Raw genomic sequence first — 7500 nt, forward strand, 5'->3', positions numbered from 1 at the left:
CAACCAACCAACCAACAAACAAACAACAACAAACAACCAACCAACCAACAAACAACAACCAACCAACCAACAACAAACAAACAACCAACCAACAACCAACAACAAAAACAACCAACCAACCAACCAACAAACAAACAACAACAAACAACCAACCAACCAACAAACAACAACCAACCAACCAACCAACAAACAAACAACAACAACCAAAAACCAACAACCAAAAACCAACAACCAACAACCAAAAACCAACAACCAACAACCAAAAACCAACAAACAACAACCAAAAACCAAAAACCAACAACCAACAACCAAAAACCAACAACCAACAACCAAAAACCAACAAACAACAACCAAAAACTAAAAACCAACAACCAACAACCAAAAACCAACAAACAACAACCAAAAACCAACAACCAAAAACCAACAACCAACAACCAAAAACCAACAAACAACAAACAACCAACAAACAACAACCAACAACCAAAAACCAACAAACAAAAAACCAACAAACAACAACCAAAAACTAACAAACAAAAACCAACAAATAACAAACAACAACCAACAACCAACAACCAAAAACCAACAAACAACAACCAAAAACCAACAAACAACAACCAAAAACCAACAAACAACAACCAAAAACCAACAAACAACAACCAAAAACCAACAAACAACAACCAAAAACCAACAAACAACAACCAAAAACCAACAAAAAACAACCAAAAACCAACAACCAAAAACCAACAACCAACAACCAACAAACAACAACCAAAAACCAACAACCAAAAACCAACAACCAAAAACCAACAACCAAAAACCAACAACCAAAAACCAACAACCAACAACCAAAAACCAACAACCAACAACCAAAAACCAACAACCAACAACCAAAAACCAACAACCAAAAACCAACAAACAACAACCAAAAACCAACAACCAAAAACCAACAACCAACAACCAACAACAAACAACCAACAACCAAAAACCAACAACCAAAAACCAACAACCAAAAACCAACAACCAAAAACCAACAACCAAAAACCAACAACCAACAACCAAAAACCAACAACCAACAACCAAAAACCAACAACCAACAACCAAAAACCAACAACCAAAAACCAACAAACAACAACCAAAAACCAACAACCAAAAACCAACAACCAACAACCAACAACCAAAAACCAACAACCAACAACCAAAAACCAACAACCAACAACCAAAAACCAACAACCAAAAACCAACAACCAACAACCAAAAACCAACAACCAACAACCAAAAACCAACAACCAAAAACCAACAACCAACAACCAAAAACCAACAACCAAAAACCAACAACCAACAAACAACAACAACCACCAACAAACAACAACCAACAAACAACAACCAAAAACCAACAACCAACAAACAACAACCAAAAACCAACAACCAACAACCAACAACAAACAACTAACAACTAACAACCAACAACCAACAAACAACAAACAACAAACAACAATCAACAACCAAAAACCAACAACCAAAAACCAAAAACCAACAACCAAAAACCAACAACCAACAAACAACAACCAAAAACCAACAACCAACAACCAACAAACAACAACTAACAACAAACAAACAACAAACAGCAAACAACAACCAACAAACAACAACCAAACAAACAACCAACCAACAACCAACAACAACAAAAACAAAAACAACCAACCAACAAACAACAACAAACAACCAACAAACAACAACCAAAAACCAACAACCAACAAACAACAACCAAAAACCAACAACCAAAAACCAACAACCAAAAACCAACAACCAACAACCAAAAACCAACAACCAACAACCAAAAACCAACAAACAACAACCAAAAACCAAAAACCAACAACCAACAACCAAAAACCAACAACCAACAACCAAAAACCAACAAACAACAACCAAAAACTAAAAACCAACAACCAACAACCAAAAACCAACAACCAACAACCAAAAACCAACAACCAACAACCAAAAACCAACAAACAACAACCAAAAACCAAAAACCAACAACCAACAACCAAAAACCAACAACCAACAACCAAAAACCAACAAACAAAAACCAACAACCAAAAACCAACAACCAACAACCAAAAACCAACAAACAACAAACAACCAACAAACAACAACCAACAACCAAAAACCAACAAACAAAAAAACAACAAACAACAACCAAAAACACCAACAACTACCAACAAATAACAAACAACAACCAACAACCAACAACCAAAAACCAACAAACAACAACCAAAAACCAACAACCAAAAACCAAAAACCAAAAACCAACAACCAACAAACAACAACCAAAAACGAACAACCAAAAACCAACAACCAACAACCAACAACCAAAAACCAACAACCAACAAACAACAAACAACATTATGCAATAACATCAACAGGATTATATGCAACGTCCGTTTGATGATCTCGGGATGAAGATCTGATCGCTTGTTGCAAATGAATGTTGTTGTTTTTTGCGAATGTTGGCGGTAATTTATGATGTGGCGGTAATTTATGATGTGGCGAATGTGGTGATAATTTATGATGTGGCGAATGTGGTGATAATTTATGATGTGGCGAATGTGGTGATAATTTATGATGTGGCGAATGTGGTGATAATTTATGATGTGGCAAATAATGTGATGATAATTTATGATGTGGCGAATGTGGCGATAATTTATGATGTGGCGAATGTGGTGATAATTTATGATGTGGCAAATAATGTGATGATAATTTATGATGTGGCGAATGTGGCGATAATTTATGATGTGGCGAATGTGGGGATAATTTATGATGTGGCAAATAATGTGATGATAATTTATGATGTGGCGAATGTGGCGATAATTTATGATGTGGCGAATGTGGTGATAATTTATGATGTGGCAAATAATGTGATGATAATTTATGATGTGGCGAATGTGGCGATAATTTATGATGTGGCGAATGTGGTGATAATTTATGATGTGGCGAATGTGGTGATAATTTATGATGTGGCGAATGTGGTGATAATTTATGATGTGGCGAATGTGGTGATAATTTATGATGTGGCGAATGTGGTGATAATTTATGATGTGGCGAATGTGGTGATAATTTATGATGTGGCGAATGTGGTGATAATTTATGATGTGGCGAATGTGGTGATAATTTATGATGTGGCGAATGTGGCGATAATTTATGATGTGGCGAATGTGGCGATAATTTATGATGTGGCGAATGTGGTGATAATTTATGATGTGGCGAATGTGGTGATAATTTATGATGTGGCGAATGTGGTGATAATTTATGATGTGGCGAATGTGGTGATAATTTATGATGTGGCAAATAATGTGATGATAATTTATGATGTGGCGAATGTGGCGATAATTTATGATGTGGCGAATGTGGTGATAATTTATGATGTGGCAAATAATGTGATGATAATTTATGATGTGGCGAATGTGGCGATAATTTATGATGTGGCGAATGTGGTGATAATTTATGATGTGGCGAATGTGGTGATAATTTATGATGTGGCGAATGTGGTGATAATTTATGATGTGGCGAATGTGGTGATAATTTATGATGTGGCGAATGTGGTGATAATTTATGATGTGGCGAATGTGGTGATAATTTATGATGTGGCGAATGTGGTGATAATTTATGATGTGGCGAATGTGGTGATAATTTATGATGTGGCGAATGTGGTGATAATTTATGATGTGGCGAATGTGGCGATAATTTATGATGTGGCGAATGTGGTGATAATTTATGATGTGGCGAATGTGGCGATAATTTATGATGTGGCGAATGTGGCGATAATTTATGATGTGGCGAATGTGGTGATAATTTATGATGTGGCGAATGTGGTGATAATTTATGATGTGGCGAATGTGGTGATAATTTATGATGTGGCGAATGTGGTGATAATTTATGATGTGGCAAATAATGTGATGATAATTTATGATGTGGCGAATGTGGCGATAATTTATGATGTGGCGAATGTGGGGATAATTTATGATGTGGCAAATAATGTGATGATAATTTATGATGTGGCGAATGTGGCGATAATTTATGATGTGGCGAATGTGGTGATAATTTATGATGTGGCAAATAATGTGATGATAATTTATGATGTGGCGAATGTGGCGATAATTTATGATGTGGCGAATGTGGTGATAATTTATGATGTGGCAAATAATGTGATGATAATTTATGATGTGGCGAATGTGGCGATAATTTATGATGTGGCGAATGTGGTGATAATTTATGATGTGGCAAATAATGTGATGATAATTTATGATGTGGCGAATGTGGCGATAATTTATGATGTGGCGAATGTGGTGATAATTTATGATGTGGCAAATAATGTGATGATAATTTATGATGTGGCGAATGTGGCGATAATTTATGATGTGGCGAATGTGGTGATAATTTATGATGTGGCGAATGTGGTGATAATTTATGATGTGGCGAATGTGGTGATAATTTATGATGTGGCGAATGTGGTGATAATTTATGATGTGGCGAATGTGGCGATAATTTATGATGTGGCGAATGTGGCGATAATTTATGATGTGGCGAATGTGGTGATAATTTATGATGTGGCGAATGTGGTGATAATTTATGATGTGGCGAATGTGGTGATAATTTATGATGTGGCGAATGTGGTGATAATTTATGATGTGGCGAATGTGGTGATAATTTATGATGTGGCGAATGTGGTGATAATTTATGATGTGGCGAATAATGTGGCGATAATTTATGATGTGGCGAATGTGGTGATAATTTATGATGTGGCGAATGTGGTGATAATTTATGATGTGGCGAATGTGGTGATAATTTATGATGTGGCGAATGTGGTGATAATTTATGATGTGGCGAATGTGGTGATAATTTATGATGTGGCGAATAATGTGGCGATAATTTATGATGTGGCGAATGTGGTGATAATTTATGATGTGGCGAATGTGGTGATAATTTATGATGTGGCGAATGTGGTGATAATTTATGATGTGGCGAATGTGGTGATAATTTATGATGTGGCGAATGTGGTGATAATTTATGATGTGGCGAATGTGGTGATAATTTATGATGTGGCGAATGTGGTGATAATTTATGATGTGGCGAATGTGGTGATAATTTATGATGTGGCGAATGTGGCGGTAATTTATGATGTGGCGATAATTTATGATGTGGCGAATGTGGTGATAATTTATGATGTGGCGAATAATGTGGCGATAATTTATGATGTGGCGAATGTGGTGATAATTTATGATGTGGCGAATGTGGTGATAATTTATGATGTGGCGAATGTGGTGATAATTTATGATGTGGCGAATGTGGTGATAATTTATGATGTGGCGAATGTGGTGATAATTTATGATGTGGCGAATGTGGTGATAATTTATGATGTGGCGAATGTGGTGATAATTTATGATGTGGCGAATGTGGCGGTAATTTATGATGTGGCGATAATTTATGATGTGGCGAATGTGGTGATAATTTATGATGTGGCGAATAATGTGGCGATAATTTATGATGTGGCGAATGTGGTGATAATTTATGATGTGGCGAATGTGGTGATAATTTATGATGTGGCGAATAATGTGGCGATAATTTATGATGTGGCGAATGTGGTGATAATTTATGATGTGGCGAATGTGGTGATAATTTATGATGTGGCGAATGTGGTGATAATTTATGATGTGGCGAATGTGGTGATAATTTATGATGTGGCGAATAATGTGGCGATAATTTATGATGTGGCGAATGTGGTGATAATTTATGATGTGGCGAATGTGGTGATAATTTATGATGTGGCGAATGTGGTGATAATTTATGATGTGGCGAATGTGGCGATAATTTATGATGTGGCGAATGTGGTGATAATTTATGATGTGGCGAATGTGGTGATAATTTATGATGTGGCGAATGTGGTGATAATTTATGATGTGGCGAATGTGGTGATAATTTATGATGTGGCGAATAATGTGGCGATAATTTATGATGTGGCGAATGTGGTGATAATTTATGATGTGGCGAATGTGGTGATAATTTATGATGTGGCGAATGTGGTGATAATTTATGATGTGGCGAATGTGGTGATAATTTATGATGTGGCGAATGTGGCGGTAATTTATGATGTGGCGATAATTTATGATGTGGCGAATGTGGTGATAATTTATGATGTGGCGAATGTGGTGATAATTTATGATGTGGCGAATGTGGTGATAATTTATGATGTGGCGAATGTGGTGATAATTTATGATGTGGCGAATGTGGTGATAATTTATGATGTGGCGAATGTGGTGATAATTTATGATGTGGCGAATGTGGTGATAATTTATGATGTGGCGAATAATGTGGCGGTAATTTATGATGTGGCGATAATTTATGATGTGGCGAATGTGGTAATAATTTATGATGTGGCGAATGTGGTAATAATTTATGATGTGGCGAATGTGGTGATAATTTATGATGTGGCGAATGTGGTGATAATTTATGATGTGGCGAATAATGTGGCGGTAATTTATGATGTGGCGATAATTTATGATGTGGCGAATGTGGCAATAATTTATGATGTGGCGGTAATTTATGATGTGGCGAATGTGGCAATAATTTATGATGTGGCGGTAATTTATGATGTGGCGAATGTGGCAATAATTTATGATGTGGCGAATAATGTGGCGGTAATTTATGATGTGGCGAATAATGTGGCGATGTTGGATGTTGTTATTATTGTTATTATTATCTGATTACTTTTATTATTATGATTATTATTATCATCTTTATTGTTGTTCTTCTTATTCTTATTCTCATTAGTATTGCTATTATTTTTACCACTGTTTTTATTACTATTATCATCATCATTATCATTATCATAATCACCATCATCATCATCAACTATAACAAAAACAATAACAATAGTAATAATAATAATGATGATGATGATAATAATAATAATAATGATAATAATAATAATACAAATAATAATGATAATGATAATAGTAATGATAATAATAATGATAATTATAATAGTAATGATAATAATAATGATAATGATGATAAAAAATAAAATAAAATAATAATAATAATAACAATAATGATAATAATAACAAAAATGATAATAATGATGATGTGGTGATGATGATGACATAATACGAGAAAAAATATCACGAATAATGGTAAGATTGTGCATTTAAACTGAACACAATGATAGATTTTAAAAAAGAAGAAAAAAAATCATTTACATTAGTGATAATTACAACAATTTTACACCTATACTTAAGAAAAAAAAATTATAATAAAAAAAAAACATTTATGAAACCTGCAATAAAAGAGAGCAAGGGGGAGGAGGGGGGTGGGGGTGGCTGACTTGATCCTTGTTATCAAGATTATTGCAGATTATTGCAGAGGGAATGCACGAAGGAGAATAATTCGCGAAAAAGAAATGAGAGAAAACGTGAAAGAAAATGATGATAGAAGATAAAGATTCTC

Source organism: Penaeus vannamei, chromosome 7 (genome assembly GCF_042767895.1).
Source record: "Penaeus vannamei isolate JL-2024 chromosome 7, ASM4276789v1, whole genome shotgun sequence".
Taxonomy (NCBI): domain Eukaryota; kingdom Metazoa; phylum Arthropoda; class Malacostraca; order Decapoda; family Penaeidae; genus Penaeus; species Penaeus vannamei.